Source organism: Pinus tabuliformis, chromosome 1_2 (genome assembly GCF_031772625.1).
Source record: "Pinus tabuliformis cultivar Carrire ecotype Pingquan chromosome 1_2, CPIR1, whole genome shotgun sequence".
NCBI classification, from domain to species: domain Eukaryota; kingdom Viridiplantae; phylum Streptophyta; class Pinopsida; order Pinales; family Pinaceae; genus Pinus; species Pinus tabuliformis.
The window spans coordinates 306,598,158-306,612,853 of NC_142298.1; positions in this window are offsets into that span (position 1 = coordinate 306,598,158).

The window sequence follows — 14,696 nt, forward strand, 5'->3', positions numbered from 1 at the left end:
AATGCACTTGTAATACAAAAATGAATAAAATGGAAAATAAGAAGGTGAAACCCAAATGTATTTATGAAAATGATATGATAAAAGGTTAATGGGATGATGAAATGTAAGGAATAGTGAAGAAAAAGGTGGATATGACATTTCTGAGTCCCAACAGGGTTCAAGAGAACTACCATCTCAACCCATAGCCTCTAGGGGCCCAAGTTGTTCCAAGGTTCCAAAGATCCTATCTTAACCCACAACCATATGGAATCTGAGAACCAATCAGAAAAACAAATGGGGAACCCACTACACCATGAATCTCTAGGAAATGGCAAGGGAAGGATGAAACCACTATCACTCCAGGAAAATATCCATGCCAATGAAAACAAATGACCAAGGAACCACATGCATATACAATGCATCCAAAAATCAGTAAGGAAATTACACATGCAACCTATTACCTACAATGTATCCCTGTTGTAGTTGTTGATCCAACCTTTTTTTCCTCTACCCACCAATTATTTTCTTGTCCTTTGCTTGTTTTCTCCAAGTCCAAGTGAATTCTAGAATTCTCCAAGAATGCTCTAAGTGTGTAAGAGTGTAAGAGAACAAAGCTAAAACTGACAAAAAGTTTTGAACTATTCCTTTGATGCCTTTTTATCATTTATGTCTCATTTTTTCTTCATTTTTCTTCATTTTACCCTAATTACCCTTGCATGCAATTTTTTTTCTCTTCACCTTCCTTTTCTCCTATTTTCCTTTATTAGTATACTTAAATGTCATTCATTTCCCCTTTTCCTTTGTCAATTCCTTTACCAATTTCCATAACCATTAATAAACCACATGTGATGCCCACTATATTGTTTTCCCACCTTTCATCTTGGAATACATGTCCCATGACATTGGTTTTATTTTATTTACATGGAAAATCAAGTACCCCTCCCACTTAGGGGAACACCCTCCTCAGTGTTCTATGACGTTTATCACGAGTAAAAACATTTTTCCCGTGAAGCTTTATAACACAGCTCGATGTAGCATTTACATCATACCAAACTGTTGAAAAAATGTACACCATACTTCTTATTGGAGAATTATAACACAACTCATTGTTGTGTTTACAACATACTACTTATTGGAGCTTTATATTATAGCTCATTGCATTATTTATAATACACATATGCATATATAAATATAAACCAAAACACATAAACCAAACACATTTGTTCAACTAGAAAATAAAGAAGGATACAAATCCTGCATCTGATTAGCCATCTCCAATGTAGCTTCATCAGGCCCAAATTTCTTCCACTGCACTTTAACTTTCTCTATTTCTCAGTTCTAGAGTATGAGTTGTTTCTGTTGAAAAATGCACTGAGGTTCTAGATAGAAATGTCCCTCTAGTTCCATATGCAATACACATTAATCAATCACATGATAAACATCTTGGAAATATCTCTTAATTAATGAAACATGGGAAACATCATGGAATTTCACTATTGGCAGAAATGTAAGTTGGTATCCCACTGGTCCAATCCTCTCTAGGATCTCAAAAGGTCCACAATACCAAGGTGCCAGATTTTAATAATGACCCAATCTTCAAGGATCTCCTCTTGGGCTTGATGCACAAGTACACATGCTCCCAAACCTAAAACTCCTTGAATTCCTGATGCTTATCTGTATAACTCTTCTGCCTATCATGTGTTGCCTTCAAATTCCTTCTAATAACCTGCATCTCTTGTTCCATCTCAGCCAACATATTCAGGCCAATCAACACCTTGTTCACTGGATCACTCTAGCTGATAGGAGTTTTACAACTCCACCCATAAATATCCTCAAATGGACTCACCCTCAAGGACTCATGATACCCATTATTATATGTGAACTCTACTAGTGGAAGATACTCCTCCCACTTCCTCTGTTGATGGATGACATATATCCTCAAAATACCCTCAATAATCTTGTTAACCCTATTTATCTAACCATATATATGTGGATGATAAGATGTGTTGAAAGCTAAGTCTATCCCCAAGCCTGCAAACAACTCCTTCCAAAACCTAGAAGTAAACTTGACATCTTTGTGTGATATAATCTTCTTGGGAACACCATGAAACCTCACTATCTCTCTGATGAAGATTTGAGCTACCTCATTAGCTAAATTAGTAGACTTCACTGCAATGAAGTGAGCTACCTTGCTCAACCTGTCAACCACGACCATGATGGAATCATGTTTTCTGGATGTCCTCCGCAAACCCGTAATGAAGTCCATGGAGATGACCTCCCATTTCCATTTTGGAATTGGAAAATGTTGTAATAAACCAACTAGATGCTTACAATATGATTTCACCTACTAACAGTCTAAACATATCATAACAAACTCAACCACCTCTTTCTTCAAGTTCAACCAATGATATAACTTCTTGACTGATGTCAAAGTATTTTGATATCCTAGGTGGCTTGAATATGGATTGACATGAAACTCCCTCAAGATAAGATTCTTGAGCTCATTTCTATCTGGCACATAAATCTTGTTCCTAAATCTCACCAAGCCAATTTATGTGAGGTGATACTCATCATCTCTATCACCTTGTTGCAACTTCTTCTTCAGCGACTGGTACTTTTATCATACTTCCCTACGTGTAAGATTCACTCCTGCAAATATGTCCCATAAAATATCATAGATGAAATATGGTTCAACTACACTCTCCTATTGAGAGAATTTGCAACTCTATTCTCCTTTCCTTTGATGTGTTGAAATATGTAACTAGGTCAGGTCTTCATAATGACATATGTAATCATGATTTTATGTATTTATTATAAAGAGAAAAATAAATTTATTATTTTCATTCTTGAGGCATGGGTTTCATGCTCGAGGGAAATTCATTTTTATTTGGATTTATGTAGGAATGCAACAAAATATAGATATACAAATAAACACAAAGATGCAACATAAATAAAACTTCATTTCATTAATATCAAAGACCTGAAATATTCTTATATATAGAAACGGAAATAAACTAGCTCGGATGATGATAGCTTATCTCTGAGAAGAGATGTGGTGGCTACATGCTTATGAACTATGTTACAATGAGGCTCAGGGGCCTTTTTATTATTTAAAAATAGGGGAAAACCCTAAACAACCAAAACCCTAACCCCAGGAGATGGAATGCCAAGAGTTTATGGGCCTCGTTGGGGTTAGTTGGGCAGCCAACTTCCCGGGGGTGTAACTTATTCATATTATCTTCGTTTGGCTCTCTCTGGGTACTATAGGATTTTCTACATCCCCTACCAATGGATATAAGTCTACTATGGACCTCCCAAAAATGTCGTTTAGGGGGTCAAAACTACTCCAGAAATTCAGGACCAGAAAAACTACTAAAAATAGTAAATGCTACTATGAAAAAGGAAACTAATGAAACCGAATGGAGGTCTAGGTGGAATAGGCGGGTGGCCACCAATATCCACCTAGATCATTCCTACCTCCTTAGGAAGCAATGGTCCCCATTACTTGTAGAGCCTTCGCGAGGTGAGAAAATTTCTGTTGAGCCTCATCCTTGGTGAACCACTTACTGTGGTGAAGGAGTTGGCCCACTTTGACAACTCGATATAGTTGGATCCTTTGTTGGAAATTGTTCTTGATCTATATGAAAATGATTTGATCAGTTGTGGCATGTTCCATGCAGTACGGGTTTAATTCCATTGGTGTGATTTGTTCTGCAATGTAGGATGTGTCCAACAATGGTGGAAAGTATGGTTAAGGCGGTCCACATTGAATACTGGGTGTAGGCCAAGGAACAGTGGAATGATGAGCTATATCCTATAGCCTTAGTGATGGTGTATGGACCATATTAGAGCAGGCAAACCTTGTGGTGAGGCCCAATGAGGTGTTCCTTTTGCAGATGTAGCCAAACTTTGTCACCCACCTAGAACTTGTGTGGAAAACTATGTTGATCATGTTGCTGCTTGTACTTATCATTGGCTCTGTCCAATATGTCATGGAACTGCTAGCAGATGTGCTGAATACACTTAATGAAGTTATTAGCCCTATCAAATTTGGACTGGACATGAGCTGAATCTACCTGAGTAGCTGCAAATGGGATGGCCACATCAATCAGACATAGTGGCTAGAATCTCAATCCCATCTAAAAGGGGTTGTGCCCAGTTGAGCTACAGACCTCTCTGTTGTAGCTATGTTGGACATAAGGGAGGCTTTCATCCCATGTGTCTGGATGCTTCAAGTTGTACATGCACAAAATGTGTACGATCATCTTGTTGACGACCTCTGTTTGACCATCAGTTTGTGGGTGGAAAGTTGTGGACTTAATGAGCTTGGTATCAAACATCGACCAGAGAATTGACCAAAATTTACTTAGGAATTTGTTGTCTTGATCTAAGATAATGGGCTGTGGGGTCCCAAAGTGTACCCACGCTCGTTCAAAGAAAACATTTGTGAACTCCGGCACATCTTGGTCCTTTCACTGCCTCAACATGGTCCAATTTATGCATTTATCTTCATAGCCCCCGGCAGGGTAATATTGTTCCTTGATGGTGTCTCAGAAATAATTCCAAGTGGATGCGGCTGAAAATAGTGAGGATTCCCTACATCCTTTTATTCACAGTCAATTTCCCACAAGTCCTTAAATGTGGGGCGGCTTTGAGGAGTGAAAAAGTGATCTTTTCCTGATTGGAAAAATCATGAACTGAAAAATATCCTTCCAACAGATTTAACCATCTATCTATGACGTCTTCATCTATCTGGACTTCAAATATGGGAATGTCAAAGTTAAATTGTACCTTCAAAAGAGTGGCACCTCTAGAGTGGTTGTTGGATAAAGATGTGTTTCTTGTGGGTAAGCACCGAAGGATATGGTAAAAGTTATCCATCATCATGTTCCTTTATTTCTCGAGGGCTTCCTCAAACAATATTTTGAAAGGATATCCTGCCCCCTTGTCTTTTTTTCTTCCACCATGGGATATCGTCGAGGTTTGCAAGGCTAGTCTTGCAAAAGTTCAACTAGTTGAGCCCTAAATCCTTATACACTGACCTCGTTGGGGACATGCAAATAAAAAAAAAGAAAGAGCAAACCACTCTCATACCACTGATCCAAATTTATGCAGGAACACTACAAAATATAGATATACACATAAACATAGAGATGCAACAAAAATCATTAGGGGAATTTTGAGGTCTAAAATGGGCCTCCTAAGAAAAATGTACAACCAATTTTAAATTTATAAGAACCAATAGGATTCAAGATGATGATGTCAACCATGGGGGGTGATTCACCATTTTTGGAGTAAAAAAGTAAAAAGATTAAAAAATAATAAAATAACAAAACTACTTTTTTGACTCGTATTTTCAACTTATCTCCTGAAATTTTTACTCAAATTTAAAGTGGAAGTACTCATTGGATGAAAAAGTTTAATTCCTCATCCAAGGAGTGCCCATGTTGCATACTTTTAATTGACCCTGCTACACGAAAAATGAGAAATACATGAAAAAACGTGATTGCAATCACATTTTTCATGTATTTTTCATTTTTCGTGTATCAGGGTCCATCGAAAGTATGCAACCTGGGTACTCCCTAGATGAGGAATCAAATTATGCATCCAACAAGTGTTTCCACTCGAAATTTGAGTAAACCCATAGGGAGATTAGTTGAAAATACGAGTTGCAAAAATATTTTTTTTTTGTTTTTCCCTCTAAAATTTAATGATGTAATCTAATCTTATTTTATTATTTCCACTATTATTTTATAATTTCCTTAGGAAGCGCATTTTATACTTCAAAAATCACCTAATGAAAACTTCATTTCATTAATATTAAAGAACTTAAATATGTTTATATACAAAAATGGAAATAAACTGGCTCGGGCAATGGTATCTTATCTCTGAGAAGAGATGTGGTGGATACATGCCTCTGAATCGTTTTAGAATGCAGCTCAAGGGGATTTTTTTATTGAAAAACAAGGGAAAACTATAAAAAACCAAAACCCTGACCCTAGAAGATGGAACGCCAAGAGTTTGTGGGCCCCGTTGGGGTTAGTTGGGCAACCAACTTCCTGGGGTCGTAACTTGGTCATATTATATTCATTTGGTGCGTACGACGATTCATTGGAAATATATCTTTGAGTACTACAATAATTTCCATAAGCCCCTACCTATGTCTATGGGCCGACTACAGAACTCAAAAAAACATCGTTTAGGGGGTCAAAACTGCTCTGGAAGTTGAGGGCCCGAAAAACTGCTAAAAATAGTAAATGCTTCAATAAAAAAGGAAAATGATGAAACTGACTAAAGGTCTATGTGGAATAGGCGGGTGACCACCAATATCCACCTGGATCATATTTTTAGGTCAAACACCCATTGAGTTCTTCTAGGGATTGTCTTTGAGTCAAGTCCTAAGAGGCATTGTCATGTATGAAAGACCCTTTCGAGCATGTTACATATTGTAAAGAAAAATTCATTTTAGTCAAATGAGAGTCAAAGATCCTCTAAGACCTTTTCATGGTGCCTCAAGAAAGTCGGTCTACATAAAATATCAAGTCTGCTTCAAGGAATAAATTCGTACCCCTAGAAATCCTATAAATAAGAAGGAACTCGACCTCATTTAGATACACAACAAGCAAGTTCAATCTCCTCAAGGAAGAAGTTGGAAAAGGACAAAAAAGAAGAATAAAATCAAGATCTACTTTTTTGGGTTTTTCTCTCTCTTTCTTGTGTTAAGGTTTCTAAAGTTGTTGGGCAAGTTGAAGTGTTGTTAGGCTGTTAGGCAAGTCAAAGTGCTGGAAAGTTGTTGGGAAAGTCGAAGTGCTGGAAAGTTGTTGGGCAAGTCGAAGTGTTGGATAGTTTCTGACCGTTGGGTCAAATTTGCAACTACTAGGTCAAAGTTGCAACTGGAAGGTCAAAGTTGCAAAAGAAATTGTTGGGCCAAAGTTGTAGAAGAAACTATTGGGTCGAAGTTGAGGAAGAAACTGTTGAGGTCGAAGTTGTTGAAGAATTTGTTGGAGTCAAATTTGTTGGAAATAAATCTCAACAAAGAGAAAGGTTGGCTTGGTCTTGGAGGGGTCTTTGTCAAGGGTCTTAGGTCTTGTAATTCGTCATTTGAAGATTCTATAAGAAGAGAAGAATTCTTGTCGGTTTTCTTCTCAAGAGGAGAGATTTTGGCCTTAGCTAACCGCCTACATCTCTTGTCCTCTTGTCTCATTATTCTTTATGATTTGGTATATGTGTGATGGTAAGAACACTAAATATAATTAAGAGAAATAATACGTTAATTAAGTTAAGTAAAATTACATCACAAGAAGTTATCAAAGTTAGAGAAACCACCTGATCTAGCTACCCTAGATTTCTTAACATGGTATCAAAGCTAAGGTGACAAGACAAGAAAAAAGTAGCTTGAAGAAGGACCATCAAAATAAGTATCAATAAAATTCAAGATATAAAAGGGACATCGTACCATCAAGAAGGGATACTCAAGGGACAAATTCAAGGAAATCATCAAGAAGGACTAACCGTCTCATCATCTTGAAGGAAGATCATAGTAGACCTCAAAACCCTAGCTCATCCAAAGAAGCATTCCACACTTAGATCATTACTAGGAAGCTCACACATTTTACAAATCATCATCTCAAGAAGAAGATCTCAAGGACCCCACCTCCACTGAAAGAAATAAGGACTACAAATTGAATCATTTTGAAGTCTCTACATTCTAAGGAACCAAGAAGAAGCGTTGTCATCACCATCAAGGTGATATCCCTTTCATTAAAGCAATGATCACATCTCAAGCATATTTGAAAAAAGACATTTCGATAAAAAATCATTGTCATCTTCAGGAAAGCAAACATCATCATCAAAATCAAGAAGGCATCAAGTTGAAGATATCACCATCAAGAAGCATCTTCACTTGACAAGTAAGTACCTCTATATTTATGTCTGAATCTGCTATCAAAATGACTTCATTTTGCAAGTAAAGAAACAAGTTGGTTGGGTCATCAAATTTCCTTGCATGGAAGAAGAGGACAAATTTGATCCTCATAGAAAATTAAGTCATTGGACATGTTAAGGGTTTAATTATCAAACCGCCAAAGGAATAAGATCAAGCTCTAGAAAATTATATGAAAAGGGAAATAAGGGCTCAAAGAATCCTTATAGAATCAGTCAAGGATTCTCTCATCCCTTATGTAGAAAATTTAGAAAAGCTGAAAGACATCTATGACAAGTTGGTAGAATTATTATCTTTGAGCATTGTAGGAGAAGTAATATCTTTGAGAATCAAGCTATATAAAATTAAGTTATTAAAGGAATAAGGGATAACCTCATATCTTATGAGGGTATCAGAAATATGAGACCAACTGCAAGAGTTGGGAGAAATAATGTCCGATAAATAAATGACCACCGTGGTGCTCAATGCACTACCTGATGAATATGGAAACTTCATATCAAGAAGATATAGAAAGAAGGAATCCACCCCATTCAGTGAACTCTGGTCATTGTGTAAGTTTTAAGAAACAAGGTTGAAATAAAAAAGCGATGTAGGACCAAGCAAACAATTTTAAGCATTTGCTGCCATGGCTAGAAGAAAAGGAAAGTTTGGGAAGTTTGGTCCTCAAAAAAATAAAAATATTGATATGTCAAAGACCCAATGCTATGCCTATCAAGAATATGGTAATTTCAAGAGAGATTGTCTGAAACTCAAGAAGGACAACAAGAAAAGGAAAGAAATGAATGAAGCCCATGTTATCGAAGAAGTGGAAGAATCTTATACGAAGAAATCAAAGGAGGAAGTGAAAAATCTCTACTATGACTGAGATAATCTCCTTCACTTTTTTCTTTTCATATTTTGTGAAATATAGTTATCATGGTAGAAATCACTATAAGTATGATAGGATGCATCAAATTAGGAGATGGCATCATATTAAAAGCATATGATTAAATAAAGAGCTCATGACATCATTCTAGAATCTTGAAAGGATAGCTAAAGTAGAAGTCTAGATTGATGTTGTAGTCATAATAGAAAGGAAGTAGCTCTTGGTAACCTCATTGAAAACATAAGTAATAAGAAATTCATCTAGCATGATATAAGATAGAAAGAACTCATCATACATCATCATCATTAGAAAGGATAATTTGAAGAATGAGGATAATCAAGGTCCTTCATTGGAGTCTTCATTAGAAGGTTCACCTCGACTTGGAAGAAGCAAGTGTCTCGTTGAGAATTCCACCTTGTATGGGATTCATTGTTTATAAGGATGATGGTATGGTGAAAAAAGATTGCAGCATGTCAAAATGGTTGAAGAAATTTCAAGCAAGGAAAGGAAGTTACCAAAGGAAGCCTAGATGGACAGAAAGAGAAAAGAGGTATGTATATGTTTAATAAATTAAGTCATGTAATCATATAGTTTCATATAACATAGGTGAATGCTCTACCTCGTAAGCATGATCGAAGAAAAGGGATATCTTCCTTTGGAAAGATGCATGAAGGAATGGTTCACATATTGATAAAATATAGTCAACATAATTTTTCCTCATAATAATTTGAGGAGGTTGACAAGATGAAGGAACTATGTATAGAAGTTCTTGGGGTACAATATGTGAGGAAAGGAAGAAAGATTCATGGAAAAGTTGCAACCATGGTCACTTAAGATAAAGAATCAACATCCAATATCTAGATGAATATAGTATGACATCTCCACGGAGAAAGTATGAAGAATCTTATAAAGTTTGTAAAGGAAGGAGGCCCTTAACATTTATTGTCTTGGGGATGTTTTTATGAAAGTGTGGGATGTTGCAACCAAGAATATGTCATGATCAAAGGCCATCGTAAAAGGTAATTTTTGTTTTATGTTCATTTTTTTTTAACAAAATCTAGATCGGTTGATACAGGGCTACTGAAACAAAGTTCTAGATGTCACCTACAACTAGCACTCATGTGGTTAGATGGAATATCCTAAAGGAAACATGATTTGGAAGAGGTAGTGGTATGAAGAAAATCCAGATCTGTATTGGAAGATCACTTTCTGATGAAAATAAGGATGACATGACTATTAATTCAATCCTACGGTTTGTTGAAATAAAGTGATGGATGGTCGCTACCCTACGAAGAAGAACTAGAAGATGAAGTGCATGACATCGAAAGGAGGAGCTCTACTAGTAGTTGATAGTACAATGAGCTCCACCAAAGAGAAGTTGTTGAACAAGTCCCTAGTTAAGAGGGAGATTGGGTATATTCCTTATATAGGAATGATTTGGTCTTCCCTGGTTAAGAGGGAGTAACAAATATGGTTCTCTACTTCATATGCCACGCACTAGAATAGGACTAATAGTCATAAGTCTTAGTGAAGGCCATGAGGAGAGATAGACACATCATTCTTGCCTTCATATTGTGAAGAAACATTGGAGGATTGGGTAAGCATCTGAGACTAATTCCAATACTCTTTGAGGATGAGGTAGGGCATCCAAGATAAGAGTAGTTGAAGAGAAAAATCCTTGAGGATGTGTTATTCTAGGATAGGAATTATCCTAAAACGACATACCCTGTGAACACCTGGGTGGGGTATTTTCCTTAAGAGACGATGATGATGGTGTTTTTTAGTCATTGGTCTTGCCAACACTATGATCTAATCTTGTGGAGAGTTAGAGTCGTTAGTCAAGCTTTTCTATGTGACAATGTTGGTTGATATGATAAGATGCTCTGGTATAAGCTGATAAGATAGCTTATGAGATGGCTTACCAACCCGACTCTTCTTATGAGAATTCTTAAGTTTGAGAATGTCCAAGTACCTTTTATGGATTATGAATACCTCCCTAGTTAAGAGGGAGTGTTGAAATATGTAACTAGGTTTGGTCTTCATAATGACATATGTAATCATGATTTTACATATTTAATGTAAAGATAAAATAAATTTATTATTGTCATTCTTGAGGCATGGGTTTCATGCTCAAGGGAAATTTATTTTTTGGGCAAGAATCCATTGAGTGCTTCTAGGGCTTGCCTTTGAGTCAACAGAGTCATAAAAGTCATTCTCATGTATGAAAGACCCTTTTAGGCATGTTACATATTGTAAAGAAAAAATATTTGACACAAATTAGAGTCAAAGACCCTCCAAGACCTTGTCATGGACCATAAAGAAAGTCAACCTACATAAAGGATCAAGTCGACTTCAAGGAAGTAATTCATACCCCTAGAAAGCCTATAAATAAGAAGGAACTTGACCTCATTTGGGTACAAAACAAGCAAGTTCGATCTCCTCAAGGAAGAAGCTGGAAAAGGACAAAAAAGAAAAAGAAAAGAAAGATTGAAGTTTTTGGGTTTCTCTCTCTCTTTCTTGTGTTAAGGTTTCTAACTTTGTTGGGAAATTCGAAGTGCTGGGAAGTTGTTGGGCAAGTCAAACTTCTAGAAAGTTGTTGGGCAAGTCGAAGTGTTAGAAATTTGCTCGAAAATTCGAAGTGTTGGATAGTTGCTGACTGTTTGTGTTGGTGCACTAAGATGACTTTATAAATCAACCTTAATCCTACATTAATATGTCAACCTGGGATTTGCCTGTCTATTTCAAGGTTGTAAGCATTGTTTGTGTGATAACAATTAGAGATTGAAATGCAGGTAATTAATCCTAACTAATCGTTGCAGAAATAAAAAATCTCTTAACAACTCATTAACTCTTAGAAATGCAGATCAAGAATTATTCTATAATTCGAAATTGGAAAGATAAATCACTTGTAAACTAAAACAAAGATCTTAATCCAATGTCCTAATACAAGAGAGGAAATCAACTTGAATAATCAAATCCATGTGCATTAAAGGAGACTGTTCAAATCATATTAATTACGAAGAATATTCAAAGCTAGAAGTAAATGCAGAAAGAATATACTAAGAGGGAACAAAAATCATATACAAACTTACTTTCTGTAAATAGGACGATATTAATTGAGATATATGATTTACTCTAACTCAACCTAGAGAAGAAACATCAACATAAATATTGACAGTAAAACATAAATAGCATAATACAAGGAGTAGTGGATCTTCAAGCGACCGAGCCCAAAGCCCCTAGGAGAAAACTGCTATCGAAACTCAATACACGAATTTAATGGAAAAATTCAAGTGTTTCAATAACCGTCAAAAGAATTACAAAATCACTTCGACTCCTTAAAGTTCAATCTGCATTCACAGTCTTGCTGGAATTTTACAAATTACAAAGTTACAAAGTTTCTTTATTTTTGATTTACTAGCGTTATATATTCTATGAACTGATAGAAAAATCAGAGCTTATCCTGAGGATCAGAAGATCCTCAGGATTTCTCGACTGAACAATTAGATTTCCACAACAATCTCGTATTTTTCCTCTTCCTTTAGCGTGGTTTGCATAAATGTAATTAATGAAGTCTTCCTTTCTTAGCACTGTCTTCTTATCCAAAAGGAACATCAGTTCTCCAATCCAGTCAACCTGCGCATAAACAAGCAGAAACTTAGGCTTTTGATACTAAAAACATGTAATTCATCCAACACTACTTTCTATTTTCTTTTCATGGTCTTTCTTCGAGAATGTGCTCAAGACGAGAGTAAATTCATGGAAAACCATATGATTAATTAAGAAAATGAGGAGGAAAAACATACCTTTTTCACAACCCAACATACTCCCTAGCTTACCTTTTTGCATGTCCTCATGCAATAAGATAATTAAGATGTAACTGATTCAGAGAATAGGCACGGTATGTTTCTTCCTAGTAGACTCAAAAACCATTTTTTCTTTTAAGTACTGCGAAGGCTCGACCTTCCTGATGTTATGATAGTTCATAATTACACCGATACCCATCAAGAGGATACCAAATGATAGGGATTCTATAGCGACATCCAATCCAAGTAGGACCCCAACTTAAGACAAGGCTGCCATAACAGGCGAGTCTAGCTGCATCTGTAGTGAAGTTCCTATAACCAAAAGGTTCTCGATTTCTGACACTATTGGGAGAGGTTGTCCATCTTTGCTTTGTAGTCAGGAGAGATGCTTCTCTAATGTCTTCAAAATATTCCAAACGTGACTTGATAGTGTCTGTGTGGATGGGGCCCAAGGTGGACACAACTCCTTCTTTTTCCATAAATATCTTATGTTGTACCCAGAGCTGCAGGGGCAGTGTAGGTTCACCTCTTATCCAAAGTTCCATTCCACTTTCTCTCATCTGGAAAGCATCATGAGCCTTAGCCCATTTGAGATGGTTTTTAGCATAAGTGAGGAAAGACTAGAACTGGACATCCCCAAGGAAGGGGCTTGGATTGGCATCCCTGTAATCTTCCAAGAAAAAATTGTGCAAATATAATTCACATAAGAAATGTTTTATATCCTCGGTCTGTGTTTGACAACATTTAATAAAATCAGGAGTAGATTTAAACTCAAAGGGTTGACTAGCTCTAATGGCCTTAACTTTTAACAGTAAATATCATTCGAGTAGAAAAAGTGCATAGTTCGTAGCAGGCAACCTATAGGCTAGTGCATCTAAATAAACATAACAAATAATTTTGATTTGTTCCACAACTTTCTGATATTATCCTTGTAGTTCCTCCACTTTCTTTTTTTCTACTCTAAGGTTGGCATAGGTTTCATCCTTTGTTGTGGTCAAGTCATTAAATTTTTTCAATAACTCCTGATATTTCTTCAAAGGCACAACTTCCTGTTGATGCTGTAGTAGTACTTGTTGTAATTCTGCTAGTTTTGTCCTCAGTTTTCAAATAATAGCCTCTACTACCAAGGGGGTATAAGGAGGTACATCCTTAGTTTGAGTAGTCTTACTACTAGTTTCTATTGACTCCGTTTGAATGGCTACTTCTGTTGTTACCACAGGAACACAAGGGTCTGTTTGAACAACTACTTCTACTATTGACAAAGGGAAACAAAGATTTGTCTACAGATCTATCTGAGTGGTTGTTTCTATCAATTCCACAGAAGAACAAATTTTTTTTTGAGTTTCTACGGAACTAGTAAAAATATCCTCAACCTAAGTCCCTATTGGACAGGTATTGATGTTTTCCATTTGAGTCCTAGTGGAATTAAGAGAATTCCCACTCTGGGTTTCAATTAATTTCGACTCCATTTCTTTCCTATGAATTTTCTTAGAGTCTCTTAGCCACTTTCTAAGCTACTTAATTTTTCTTTTTAGCTTCTTGTTTTCTTTATCCATTAATTCCAACCTATGATCATCTTGCCTCTTTACTCTTAGAGTAGGTTTCTTTACTGGGGAAGAAGGCCCAACAATAACATTCTAAAAAATAGGGGCAGTTTCAAAATTGCCAGGCTCACGTTCGAGTTAGACATGGAAAATTTCAGGGGCTAATTTTCGCCGAGTGGGCTAATTTCCATGATTTTTACACAAAAAAGATTCACCAATTTCTAATTCTTATAAAAGATGATGCTCCCAAATTTTAGAATATAAAATTATTTTACCTTAAAAATGACCAACATTATATAGAGAGTATATATAAAATCATTATAAATTTGAATAATTTTACAAATATATCAATAAACATTTTATAGTTTGCATATTAGGGATTAGTAAGATTCGCTAATATTTTTAAACTTCAAGAAAAATTTTCATCCTTAAAATTTTCCTTGGTTAGACTGTGTCTCCTGAATTGGCTTCTGACTCATCAACATTGTCAGGGTTTGGTTCAAGGCTATATATCCAGAATTAGCTTCCGTCTCCTCATCATTATTAGGGTTTTGTTCAAG